At 42.9% G+C, this 14934-nt stretch overlaps 1 long non-coding RNA gene across 2 annotated transcripts; it reads right to left on the bottom strand.

Annotated features, from left to right (window-relative positions):
- Positions 1 to 438: 438 nt before the first annotated feature.
- LOC131502757 (uncharacterized) lies at positions 439 to 13951 on the bottom strand. Of its 2 annotated transcripts, XR_009257166.1 has the most exons (5): positions 13603 to 13951; positions 8157 to 8386; positions 7804 to 7941; positions 3258 to 4087; positions 439 to 1514 (listed from the first exon to the last, which is right to left on the bottom strand). It is a non-coding gene; the product is annotated as an uncharacterized LOC131502757 (long non-coding RNA). The 2 variants fall into 2 exon arrangements; XR_009257165.1 differs by lacking the exon at positions 439 to 1514 and having other exon boundaries at positions 2617 to 4087.
- Positions 13952 to 14934: the final 983 nt, after the last annotated feature.

Genomic DNA, 14934 nt, shown 5'->3' with positions numbered 1-14934 from the left:
TCTCTCTGCCCCTCCCCCGTTCATGCTCTGTCTCTCTCTGTCCCAAAAATAAATTAAAAACGTTGAAAAAAAAATTAAAAAAAAAAAAAAAAGATTTCGTTCTTTTACTTTAAATATCCAGTTGGTGGTGGGAGGGAGGGGAGGGTGGGTGATGCGTATTGAGGAGGGCACCTTTTGGGATGAGCACTGGGTGTTGTATGGAAACCAATGTGACAATAAATTTCATATACTGAAAAAAAAATAATAAAAATAATAAAATAAAATAAAATTACTAGAAAAAAAAGAATTAATAATTATTTATAAGAAAACAGATCTTCAAGAAACCTCAAGCTCAAATTAAACCATAATTTGAGAAGAACCAATGCCAAGAACTTGTAAATAAGATATTATTTAAAAAAATAAAATTCTCTTTTTTAAAGGAAAATAAATAAATAAATATCCAGTTGGGAGAAGAGAAAATTTGGGATATGATGCACACCACACAATAGCCTCTTAAGCGAGTGCACACGGAAAATGTTACCAAGTCAACCTCAGTGAACATCTTAGAAAACAGACCACTTCCGACGAACATCGCCACTTAGTCTCAGGCACAGCAAAGACCCCAGTGAATAAATAAAACTCCGTAAATGGCGGGCAGGTCAGGCGCATGTGGGGTTTCCATCCAAGGTCTCCAAATTGTTCCCTTGAATAAGTTCAGTGGCAAGCACACCAACTGGGAATGTCTCCCTTGGTTGAGACAGAAGTCACTTGAAATTCAGTATTACCAAAGAGGGAAAGACTGTGGATCCGAAGCTCAGTGGGGAGTAAAATAAAAACGTTTCAATGGCAGGAAAGGAGACATGCTCTTCCACATGCCAGGCTGTCTGCTCACAGGGTCTCATTTCAATTGTCACGGTAGCTATAGTGTTAGTGTTAAAATCTGCAGTTCCAGGCAAGGGACCAAGACTCCTTGCGGTAAAACCCAAGAAAGTTAGTGCTGATCAAATACGTACACAAAGGACCATTGCAGAGAAGTGATGGCCCCTTCCCCCTGCCAACAGCCTCCTGGTGGAACTGCGAAAACCATTTGCCAGCTAGAAAGGTAAACCTTTGACCTCATCCTTTCGAGCTGGGAGCACATGGAAGGCACAGGACACGAGAAATTCAATGTCAGCCACGTCAACGCTCCGCTTGAGTTCTGTAACAAATGGTGGAGGGAGCTCTCCAGGCACATAGTCCAAAAGTCCAAAGCCCTTGATTTTGGACAATGGGCTTCTATTTGGGGGGCCTCCATTTCTCATCCACTCCTGAATTCTTCCATTGGTTGGAGACACTCAACATTTCCTTACAAAAATTAGGACAGGATTACCCACATGCTTCCTCTGGGACACATGTCATTGGATCTTCAGAGACGTTTCCTTGAAGGAGGGAACTCCGTCTTCTGCTCCTCACCCAACAGAGCTGAAATGATACCACTCTCTGGATCCTTCGCTTCTGTTTTCGGAGCCTCTTGGGCATGCATGCCAGGCACAGTACTAGGTATTGGGATAAAACAAGGACACAAGACAGATGAGTTTCTCACCTCCTTGGAGCCTGACTCTACTTGGCATGATAAGCCTTAATCAAACAACTGCACAAATACACATTAGGATTTGCCAGCCTCTTTGGCTTTACTCTTCACTTTAGGACTGGAATAATGTCTACATTTATTCAGCTCAGCACAGGTGTATTGAGTGCCTACCCAGCACCATGACCGATCCCGAGAAGACAAACAAAGATCAGCCATCTTCTCTCCTAAGGAGCCCACAGTCTGGTGGGACAAGACAACGAGAGTATCAGTAATGGGATGCGTGCCATGACTCCATTAAAACATGGATGACACATCTATCCTGGGATCTGGACTCTTTATGAGGTCCCTCTGTCATCCATGAACAGGAGCCTTGTTCATCTCTGGCTGCTTATCTCCTCACCACTGCATTCCTCCTTCCTTCCTTCTCTTGGAAAAAATATGAAGACATTTCCATGTCTAACACCTCACAGTTTCTGACATCCTACTCCATGCACGGGCCGATCTAGGCACTGTGCTTATACATCTGTAGTGCAAACAGCGTTTGAGGTGCACCATACAGAGAGACGGCACTATATAGAGATACAGAGATAGAAGTAGACACTCAGACATACACATGTATGCCTGTGGAGGTGGAGTCAAGGTATAGAGATAGAGACAGAGAGATGCAGGCAGGAGTAGGTGTGCGTTGTAGAGGTATAGGTGTACAGGTGCACGTGCAACTATAAACACACTTGTGATATAGGTATAGCATCAGTATAGAGATACAAGCATAGGTATAGAGATAGGTATAGAATAAACATAATTACAGAGCTATAGATATATAGCATAGGTGTAGGCATAGAAGTCAAAGTACACATAGATAAAGCTCTATAGAAACAGGGATAGGGACAGATACAAGTATACAGCTATACATACAGGTTAGAATAAACATAATTACAGAGCTATAAATATATAGCATAGGTGTAGGCATAGAAGTCAAAGTACACATAGATAAAGCTCTATAGAAACAGGTATAGGGACAGATACAAGTATACAGCTATACATACAGGTTAGAATAAACATAATTACAGAGCTATAAATATATAGCATAGGTGCAGGCATAGAAGTCAAAGTACACATAGATAAAGCTCTATAGAAACAGGTATAGGGACAGATACAAGTATACAGCGATACATACAGGTCTGGTGTTGATGGAGGGGTAGAGACAGAGATGTATAGAAATGCATATGGGTAGGAGTATACATATAGGTGTATACACAGAAGCACAGGTGTACACATCGGTAAAGGGGTGTGCATGTAGGTATATAGAAATGGCTATAGGTAAATGTATAGGTACAGACACATACCTGTCCGTACAGGAATAGATATGTAGATACGGGTATAGTACAGGTCCAGGTGGACAGGTAAGGGTATCTAGGTACAGGTATATGGGCGCACACACGAGCAGTAGACAAGCAGCTCAAGAAACGTTAGATGGAACATCACAGGAGTGGGGAGGAGGGACCAGCCAGTCCCCTGGGAGGAGCAGATTCAGCACCGTGACAAACAGAAGAGACCACCTCTTGGTGGGGCCCGGAAGGTCTCGCTCAGCACCTGTGGAGGACGAGAGCAGGTTCCCGGTGGGGGCTCATGCAGACGGGAGGGCAAATCCAGTCTGTGTGAGCCATGAATGGGGTGTGCACTGGGAGATGACCCTGGGTCACATTACCTGGGTTTTCAATGCCATGACGGTCTTTACTCATCGGAGAATGGGTAAACCGTAGGGGCTCACGCTTCTCATGAGCCTCAGCTTCCTGTCTCTGGATTTTCTTCTCCCCTTCGTGCTGCCATGTCTTAAACACCTGGGTGTCTCACCTTCACCTGGAGGCCACACCATTGCTATTGGTGCCACGGAGGGCAAAAGATGGTGGTCCCTTGGGAGAAGCACCTAGAGTGTCCCGAAGATGCAACCCCAATCCTTGGGCCAGTGGTTGTAGTCTGGGTGACATTCCAGTCTCTACTCCTGGTGGGCCAGCACAGACCCCTGAGCCTGAGTCCTTCTTCCAGGGACTCGATCATGGATGTGTCTTTGCTTCTTTCCTCGGTGGCTTCAACCAAACACAGAGCGGATACACCTATTCCTTGCACCTGCTCCTGGTCAAGGTGAGTCCTGATGTCTGAGCTCCCTCGGCACCCGGTCGTCCTGCTCCCTCACACCCAAAGCCTTCGGCTCACCTGCATCCATGGTGCAGTTTCCTGGATGCACACGTGGGGCAAAACACATGGAACTCAAGAGATGGCCCCAAAAGGCACTGGCTCAATGAGGTCCTTTCGTAAACATAAGAGAAAAGGATCTGACGTGATCAATCAGCAATATTATCTGATGGTCGGGAGATGAACAATGCTTCCAGAAGATGGTCTCTTTCTAAATCAAGGGTAGGTTTTAAGACAGACTTGCTTTTCTTACTTTCCTTTTTTTCCCCCTTCTTTTACTTTAACAGGAAGAGATCTGCTAACAGGAACCAGCTTTCAGGATGTCAAAATATTTTTGCAGCTTCCCTGTGAGCAACAGAACCTTTTTAAAAAATTTTATCTGGTGGCATGCCACATTGGATGATAAAGTTTCATGGTTTATTCTCAAGAGAAGACGACTCTTTGCCTCTTTAACATATGGGTGGGGGCCTGTGCATGCCTAAAAATCCATCGGGAATTTGATGGGCCAAGTCTGTCTGTCTATCTATCATTCTATCTATCTATCTATGATTCCATCCATCTATCCACCCATACATCATATAACTTATCTGTCTGTCCATCCATCCATCCATCCATCCATCCATCCATACATCATATCTATCTTATCTGTCAATCCATCCATCCATCCATCCATCCATCCATCCATCCATCCATTGATCCATCATATCTATCTATCTATCTATCTATCTATCTATCTATCTATCTATTTATCTATGATTCCATCCATCCATCTATCCACCCATACATCATATATCTTATCTGTCTGTCCATCCATCCATCCATCCATCCATCCATCCATCCATCCATCATATCTATCTATCTATCTATCTATCTATCTATCTATCTATCTATGATTCCATCCATCCATCCATCCAACCACCCATACATCATATCTATCTTATCTGTCCATCCATCATATCTATCTATCTATCTATCTATCTATCTATGATTCCATCCATCCATCCATCCATCCATCCATCCATCCATCCATCATATCTATCTATCTAGCTATGATTCCATCCATCCATCCATCCACCCATACATCATATTTATCTGTCTATCTGTATCTATCTGTTTATCTATCCATCATATCTATCTATCCATCCATCCATCCAACCATCATATCTATCTACCTATCTGCATATATATATGTACACACACACACATATATATGTGTGTATATCTATATCTATATCTATATCTATATCTATAGATAGATAGACAGATAGATATATCCTTTCAAAATAGAAGAATTTAAATGTGCAAAGCAAAAGTGAACATCGAGTCTGGACTTGCGGTTTCAGCGGGAAGGCAGGGACATGTAAAGACTACTGATTTGGCAGCCAGATCTGTTATATAAAGTAGCTTTCATCTACCTCCACAGAAACACTCAGAACAGGAAATAAGCTAAGATGAATAATTTATTTGTTCAATTAAAAACATGGAGCCCTCCGCACACATGCCCTAGAGACCAAGCTCCAATAATTAACACGGGGATAAGTCAAATAAGATATGAAACAGGAGAGTGAATTCCCGGCTCATGAAATCCAGAGACAGAACTTGTATTTTCTCTCTTGGTGAGCTTCCTGCTTCTTATGGGTTGAATGACAAGACTTTTCAAGCTACTTATTGATTTTTGTAAAAAAATTCTCATACATGTCTCTTCCAAAGTCTGAGTTTGTCCCAAATATGGAAGAACCAATGATTTTGTTTTATTCTTTTATTAGAAAAATTTTTTAATTTGAGTATAGTTGATGCACAATAATCCAGTCATTTTATTTTATTTTTAAAGTTTACTTATTTACTTTGAGAATGAGAGCGAGAACGAGAGCACACACGTGAGAGAGAGCATGAGCAGGGGAGGAACAGAGAATCCCAAATAGCTTCTGTGCCGTCAGCATGGAGCCTGATGTGGGGCTTGAACTCACAAACCATGAGATCATGATCCGAGGGGTTATCAAAAGTCACATGCTTAACTGACTGAGCCACCCAGGCGCTCCTTAATCCAGGCATTTTAAAATCAAGACTGTAGGCACCTGGGTGGCTCAGTGGGTTGAGCATCTGACTTCGGCTCAGGTCACAATCTCCCGGTGTTTCCTTATAGTTCTGGAGACCAGAAGACAACATGAATGTGCCTGCTGGGCTGGTTGTGTCTTGGGGCCCAAGGGGAGAATCTGTTCCTCCCTCTCGTCACAGCTTCTGGTGTTGCCCACAACCCTTGACATGCATTGGTTTGTCAACACATCACTCTCATGTCTCTCTGCTGTAACGTGGACATCTTTCCTTGTGTCTGAATTTCCCTCTTTTTAAAAAAAGTTTTAAGTTTATTTATTTTGAGGGAGAGAGAGAGAGAGAAAGAGAGAAAGAGAGAAAATCCCAAGCAGGTTCCACACTGTCATCGCAGAACCCAACGTGGGACTTGAACTCATGAACCATGAGATCATGACCTGAGGTTAACTCAAGAGTTGGACACTTAACGGACTGAGCCACCCAGTCATCGCCAAATTTTCCTCTTTTTATAAGTACACTAGTTGTGGGATTAGGACCCATCCTAATCCAGAAGGACTATCTCAACTCATTATCTCTACAAACACCCTATTTCCAAAGAAGGTCACAGTCACCAGTTCCGGGGGTTGGAACTTCAAAATATCTTTGGGGGAGACACAATTCATCCCATAACACATTCACTCATTAATTATTTCATGAGCACATCATATGTGCCAAGCTCTGTTCTGGCCACTGGAAATGTGGTAAAGAATACCTCAGCATAATCAAAGTCCTCATGGGATTTCCATCTGTGTGTGTGTGTATGTGTGTGTGTGTGTGTGTGTGTCTACATGTGCATGGGTACGTGTATGCAGTTGGTTGAGTGTCTGACTTGGGCTCACGTCATGATCTCACGGTTCATGAGTTCGAGCCCCGCGTCGGGCTCTGTGCTGACAGCTCGGAGCCTGGAGCCTGCTTAGGATTCTGTGTCTCCCTCTCTCTCTGCCCCTCCCCCAGTCATACTCTGTATCTCTCTCTCTCTCTCAAAAAATATATAAGTAAACATTAAAAAAAAAATGTCAGGACACATCTTAGTGAAGACACAAACAGAATGTCAATGTTGGGGCAAATCCCAAAGGTCCATTGTCTACCCTGTTCATTGTGCAGATAAGGAAACCCAGGCCAGACAGGGGCAGTGACCTGCCAAGTGCCACGTGGACAGTGCTGAACTTTGGATACCACGTCCAGTGACCTTGAAACCACACAAAAGAGTCTAGAAGACAAGAAAAATAGTGGCAAATTCATGGAGCTTGAAATATTCCTTTCTGTTGGTCTTTTTAATTAATTATTTTTTATAATTTTAATTTATTTCTTAATTTATTTTTTAATTTTTAAAATTAATTTATTATTTTAATTATTTATTTGCTTATTTTGGGGAGGGGAGGCAGAGAGAGAGGGAGACACAGAATGCGAAGCAGGCTCCAGGGTCTGAGCTGTCAGCACAGATCCCGACGTGGGGCTTGAACCCACAAACCAGGAGATCATGACCTGACTGAAGTTGGACACTTAACCAATTGAGCCACCCAGGTGCCTTTTTAAAGTTTGGATCAGCCATGCAGAGCTTTGAAAGCAACTTTCAGACACAAAATAATGACCTTCTTTCTACCAGCTGTCTAGTTATTGGCTCACAAATGCTATTCATTTCTCTCTCGTAGAAAGTTTGCATGTTATTTATCAAATCATTTGCATGTGGCAGCCCTCTCCGGGCCCCCCCAGTCGCAAGAGCACAAACACCGCCTTATTTGAACCCCCCACTGTACAATGGATTCTCTTGGGCCAAACCACGGGCCGTGAACAATGGTGGTGTAGGTCTGCATCTGGAACGAAGGAATGAAGCAAAATGAAAGAACCCTCATTTTCCTTGATTTCCCTCTGCTGGTTGAAGGAGAACCTGTTCCCTTGTCTTACGTTCCTAGCCCCCAAATCATGTCCAGGCAAGAAGACTTCTGTAAAGAGGTGGAAGGAAGTCTCCTTACCAGATAGAGTGTGAGTTCCCATCTGTATAATCCCTCTGCTCCAGAGGAATATCTCTTGGGGGGTGTCACTGGCAGACACCTGTCCTGTGTAAAGCCAGCTCACCTGGCTGCAGGTTGGCTCCACCAGAAGATGATGGCCTGTGGCCCCAGGATGACAGCATATTTTTTTTAAACTTTATTTTAGAGAGAGAGCACGACCAGGGAGGGAGGCAGAGACAGCCTTAAGCAGGCTAGGAAATACGACAATGTAATATGCATCTTTTAAAGTGTTTTAGTTAAGATAACACATATAAATCTTATACGTTCAAAATTACATTAGATTCACATGTCAATTGCGTAAGACAAAGCCTCACCGGGGTCTGGTTCCAGGTATTGTATTGAACTAATCCAAGAGGCAACAGGCATGCTTTCTAAAAATGCATTTGGACTGAGTGCTCTGCAAACAGAGGCCAGTCCATCCTTCTAAAAATGAGGAAATCATCCAAGTCCAAGTCAAGGACAGTAGGTACACACGAGCGGTGCTCTGCTGGCGATTGTCCTGGGGTCCAAGCGCGTGATGGGTACATCTGGCCTGATGAAAAGCCTGATGAAAGAGTGAGTGCACGAAGGAAGGTTTTAAAACGGCAATAGTCACCAGTGTCTCACAGCCCGGGGCTTCACGCGTGAGGCTTCTCTAAATACCTTTTATGATCTGCACAGTGTATTTTGTCCTTATTTTAAGTGCCTCTCACCGACCTCACCTCTTTGTGTTTCGGGGAACACAGCAAACCGGGTTGGTGCATCAGTAACCAACTGATCCGGTGACCTCTGATCCCACCCAGGTACACTTCACTCTTCCCCATCCCTGCCGATCTTGGGGCAATCTGGTAAGTGGAAACCCGGCAGGTGGCCCACCCATTTACAGGCTGGGGGATGAGTCATTGGTTCTGTAGGACCGTGTAGGGGACATGGCATCCGTCCAAGGCGGTGGTGCCCACATGCACACAGGCGGTGACTTCACTGAGGTGTGTTCACCGCTCAGAACACACAGCACGCACCGTGCAAAGTATAAAAAAAATCCGGAATGTCGTGGGGCGCCTGGGTGGCTCAGTCGGTTAAGCATCTGACTTCAGCTCAGGTCATGATTTCATGGTTCATGAGTTCGAAACCTGTGTTGGACTCTGTGCTGACAGCTGAGAGCTTGGAGCCTGCTTTGCATTCTGTGTCTCCCTCTCTCTCTGCCCCTCCCCTGCTTGCACTCTGTCTCTCTTTCTCTCAAAAATAAATAAACATCCAAAAAACTTAAAAACAAACAAAAGACAGTATGTTCCCTTTATAACAAAAAAAAAAAAGTTCTCTTTATAATAAAAATCATAAAAGTAAGACAGTCTGTTTTCCTTACAATAAAATATCCACTATTGAGCCATGAAGATCTTTCACCATGAGCAAACTTCCACATCATAAAATTGCAATCATTGTACAATCTTCCCAAATCACCTCATTTTCACAGGCCTCACTGCAAAAGGAAGTAAGTCACAAAATACCATCGACTCCACCAAAAGTCTGCTAGAACTGATACATGAATTCAGCAAAGTTGCAGGATACAAAATCAATGTACAGAAATCAGTTGCATTCTTACACACTAATAATGAAGCAACAGAAAGACAAATAAAGAAACTGATCCTATTTACAATTGCACCAAGAAGCATAAAATACCTAGGGATAAATCTAACCAAAGATGTAAAAGATCTGTATACTGACAACTATAGAAAGCTTATGAAGGAAATTGAAGAAGATATAAGGAAATGGAAAAACATTCCGTGCTCATGGATTGGAAGAATAAATATTGTTAAAATGTCAAGACCACCCAAAGCAATCTACACATTCAATGCAATCCCAATCAAAATTGCACCAGCATTCTTCTCGAAACTAGAACAAGCAATCCTAAAATTCATATGGAACCACAAAAGGCCTCGAATAGCCAAAGTAATTTTGAAGAAGAAGACCAAAGCAGGAGGCATCACAATCCCAGACTTTAGCCTCTACTACAAAGCTGTCATCATCAAGACAGCATGGTATTGGCACAAAAACAGACACAGACCAATGGAATAGAATAGAAACCCCAGAACTAGACCCACAAACGTATGGCCAACTCATCTTTGACAAAGCAGGACAGAACATCCAATGGAAAAAAGACAGTCTCTTTAACAAATGGTGCTGGGAGAACTGGACAGCAACATGCACAAGAATGAACCTGGGCCACTTTCTTACACTGTGTACAAAAATAAGCTCAAAATGGATGAAAGATCTGAATGTGAGACAGGAAACCATCAAAACCCCAGAGGAGAAAACAGGAAAAGACCTCTCTGACCTCAGCGGCAACAATTTCTTACTTGACACACCCCCAAAGGCAAGCGAATTAAAAGCAAAAATGAACTATTGGGACCTCATGAAGATAAAAAGCTTCTGCACTGCAAAGGAAACAACCAACAAAACTAAAAGGCAACGGACGGAATGGGAAAAGATAATTGCAAATGACATATCGGACAAAGGGCTAGTATCCAAAATCTATAATGAAGTCACCAAACTCCACACCCAAAAAACAAATAATCCAGTGAAGAAATGGGCAGAAAACATGAATAGACACTTCTCTAAAGAAGACATCCGGATGGCCAACAAACACATGAAAAGATGCTCATCGTCACTCATCATCAGGGAAATACAATTCAAAACTAAAATGAGATATCACCTCATGCCAGTCAGAGTGGCTAAAATGAACAAATCTGGAGACTCTAGATGCTGGCAAGGGTGTGGAGAAACGGGAACCCTCTTGCACTGTCGGTGGGAAAGCAAACTGGTGCAGCCGCTCTGGAAAACTGTGCAGGTTCCTCAAAAAATTAAAAATAGACCTACCCCTTGGGGCACCTGGGTGGCTCAGTCGGCTGAGTGTCCGACTTCAGCTCAGGTAATGATCTCATGGTTTGTGAGTTTGAGTCCCACGTTGGACTCTGTGCTGACAGCTCAGAGCCTGGAGCCTGCTTGGGATTCTGTGTCTCCCTCTCTCTCTCTACCACTCCTCTGCTCATGCTCTGTCTCTTCCTCTCTCTCAAAAATACATAAACATAAAAAAATTTTTTTAAGAAAAAATAGGTCTACCCTATGACCCAGCAATAGCACTGCTAGGAATTCACCCAAGGGATACAGGAGTGCTGATGCAGAGGGGCACTTGTACCCCAATGTTTAGAGCAGCACTTTCAACAATAGCCAAACTATGGAAAGAGCCTAAATGTCCATCAACTGATGAATGGATAAAGAAATTGTGGTTTATATACACAATGGAGTACTACGTGGCAATGAGAAAGCATGAAATCTGGCCTTTTGTAGCCACATGGATGGAACTGGACAGTGTTATGCTAGGTGAAATAAGTCATACAGAGAAAGACAGATACCATATGTTTTCAGTCTTATGTGGATCCTGAGAAACTTACCAGAAGACCATGGGGGAGGGGAAGAAAAAAAAGTTAGAGAGGGAGAGAACCAAACCATAAAAGACCCTTAAAAACTGAGAACAGGGGCACCTGGGTGGCTTGGTCGGTTAAGCGTCTGACTTCGGCTCAGGTCATGATCTCACGGTCCGTGAGTTCGAGCCCCGTGTTGGGCTCTGTGCTGACAGCTCAGAGCCTGGAGCCTGTTTCAGATTCTGTGTCTCCCTCTCTCTCTGCCCCTCCCCTGTTCATGCTCTGTCTCTCTCTCTCTCAAAAATAAATACACGTTAAAAAAATTAAAAAAAAACAAACAAACTGAGAACAAACTGAGGGTTGATGGGGGGTGGGAGGGAGGGAAGGGTGGGGGGTGGGCATTGAGGAGGGCACCTGTTGGGATGAGCACTGGGTGTTGTATGGAAACAAATCTGACAATAAATTTCATATTGAAAAATTATATTATATATTATAATACTATAATAATATATTACAAATTATAAACATAAGTTATTGTTATACATAATTATAATGTATTATACTATATATATTTTTTTACTTATTATTGTATTGTATATAATTGTCTTACATATTATGTATTATCATGTGTGTATTTATATATTGTACCTTATTACATATTATCTTATTCTGCATCTATATGAAATTATGCTTATACATTTACATATGTAAAATAATAACATATAATTACATATGTAATAATATTATATGTTATATATAATTATATGATATTATAATATCATATGTATGTATATATGCATATAAATATACATATATACATATGTAATATATGATGTATGGATTATATATCCATACATAATGAGGAGAGAGATGAGGAGAAAGATATATATATATAATGAGGAGAGAGATGAGGCAGAAAAATTTTTGAAGAAATAATGTCCCCGAATAGCTAGAAACCATGAACAATGCAAGCCCCCACCAAGAGGTGAATGGATAAACAGACTGTAGTATATTCATGCAATGGAATCGTACTCAGCAATAAAAAGGAACCAACCACAGATACGTGGACCAATATAGATGCATCTCATTTTCTCACAGAAGATTTTAACAAGAGTATTTATGATGTGATTGCATGTATGTGAAGTCATAGAACAGACAAAACTAACTTTGCTTGCAAAAACATAAAAAAAAAAAGATTGGTTCTTGGTGGAGGGCTGACTGGGGAGGCCGTGCCACTCACTTTTCCGAGTGATGGCAGTTTTCTACACCTTGACGTCTGGGCATCCAATGATCATGAGCATTTGTCCAAATTCATTGAATGGTGCACCCAAGATGGGTGCCTTTTACCGAATGTACGTTTTACCCCAAAGAAAGGACTCTCACAAATAAAATGTGCTTTATTACATAATGAACAGAGGTGGGGGAGGTGAAAGGAACACCATTTAGATTTTTATGTCATTGCATTTCTGACTGAAACACAGTTTTCTGAAAGTCAGGTGTGCATCTTACATTGTCCTGAAGTCCTCACTTTATTTTCAAAAAATTTTTAATGTTTATTTTTGAGAGAGAAAAGACAGAGTGTGAGCAGAGGAGGGGCAGAGAGGGGTGGGGGGGGGGAGATACAGAATCTGAAGCAGGTTCTAGGCTCCTAGCTGTCAGCATGGAGCCTGACGTGGGGCTTGAACCCACGAACCGTGAGATCATGACCTGAGCCGAAGTCGGAGGCTTAACTGACTGAGCCACCCAGACGGCCTTCCCCCCCTTTTTTTCTGAAGTCCTCATTTTTAATTGAACGCAAAGTTCTCTGGAGAATCGAGGAGTGTGAGTAAATACAACCATGCCAAAGTCCTTCTTTGCCATCAAAAAAGTATCTAACACTAGATGCTCACCGGTTGTAAACAAGATGTTGAAAATATCAGCCACTGAGTGATAACAAAAAGGGGAAACCGTGTTGCAAAAACATCAGAAACCTACTGGAAGGCACCGGCAGTAAGGCACGGATGCTAAATTCCATCTTGGCCAATCCAATTCCAGAAATCTTGGTTTTCGCCATAGAAATGATACCAACACTTAAAAAAAAAAAAACAACAAATAAATCAAAGCTGTAGGAGGAAGGCTCGTGTACTTAAAACCTGTGTTATCTGGGCGTGGGATTGTGAGTGCCATCTTGTAGATAGAAGACTCAACCAAAGGTTGGGTGCTGTGCGGAATTTTCCAGATTCGGCCATCTTGGATGGGTCTGTGCCTTCTCCTGGGCACAGCTGGGATTCGTCTTGTCCTCTGAAGCTCCTGCCACTGTTAACAGTCTCTGGTTTCCTCCTGATCAAGCAGGGGCTTCCATCACAAAACAGCAGCAAGTTACCTTGGGTCTCATGTGGATGTGGACCCACCATGTGGACAATGAAAGGCAGACAAAAGGTAGGGGCTGGTGCGTACGGTGCATTTCTTTGGGTGTCTTTGTTCTGCTCCAAGACAATTTGGTCCCAAGGACCGTTGGCCTCGTAGAAAAATCCCAATGTTAATATTCGTGCTCGAAACCCTCAACCATGGCCCCAACAAATCCTGGCGGGATAGGCCCGCCGTGAGTCCTGTTAGTCTCTCAGAATGAATGGCCAGGGGCCACATGATTGGGAGCACTTATACAGGACACAAAGTAAAATCAGGGACCAAGAGTCCGCATGGAATAAATGCTCCTGGGAAAATGAGAGCAAACCCAACACACACACACAAAAACAAAAACAAAAACAAAACAAAACAATCTTAATGGAAAAAGTAGTCACCACTTCAATCATAACAATAAACATGGAGGGGATATAATTACAGAATTTCCTGGGCCATCAACATTGACATCCAACCACACAGATTCCCAGGGAAATAGAGTCAGGCATTTCCTCACTTGAAAAGAATTTGCTTCCCCAGAATAGAAATAAAGAGAAAAACAGAACATTAATAGTATTTTCTAGCCAGGGTCAAAAACAGACCCTTGAGAAGAAGTGGTGGTGGGGGGTGGGGTCATGATTGGGACAAAAGGTTTAAAGCAAAGGAATTTGAGGAATGACGTTGAAGACTTCAGGTGCAGGAATGACTAGCTTCCCTTCATTTTTAGAGTCCTAGCAGGAACAATGTCTGAGGAGTTCAGAACTTTTCCAGATCGCATACACTGAGCACATGAGGTCCTAATGCCCAAAAAGGTTTTCCCATTTTCTGACTTCTCTGACCGTGTTTTCTCAAATCCTCCAAGGGTCTACACTCAAAATAAACAGGATTGCATACAATCCCGCACGTTGCAAAATAAGGTGAGTCCTCGGTCGCCACTGTAAAGTGCTCTGGGGGCCATTCCAAGTGCTCTGGGAAGCAACGCACATGGGAGATGTTCGCAGAGGGGTTCCGTGGCCACCCGAGGCCGCCCCGAGGCTCAGGAGTACAGCCCGCTTTGGAGAAAGACCTACGCCCAGACTTGATTCAGCTGCATCTGCCTGCTTTCTCCTTCTGCTCATCACAAAGACACGGAATAACATCAGATCGCAGACTTGGAAACAGACCTCAACAACACCTGGTCTTGCTTTTCCCCCAGGGCACTTCAGATTTACCCCTTATTCTGTGTGCACCCATGGAGACACCTGGCGTCTTGCACCTGTTTGCACAGTTAGGGACCATGAAAGGCAGAACAGAACAAAACAAAACGAACAAACAA

The sequence above is a fragment of the Neofelis nebulosa genome, chromosome X (assembly GCF_028018385.1).
Source record: "Neofelis nebulosa isolate mNeoNeb1 chromosome X, mNeoNeb1.pri, whole genome shotgun sequence".
In the NCBI taxonomy this organism is placed as follows: Eukaryota; Metazoa; Chordata; class Mammalia; order Carnivora; family Felidae; genus Neofelis; species Neofelis nebulosa.
The sequence above is the reverse complement of the archived record's forward strand: the minus strand, read 5'-3'. Positions and strand labels throughout refer to the sequence as shown.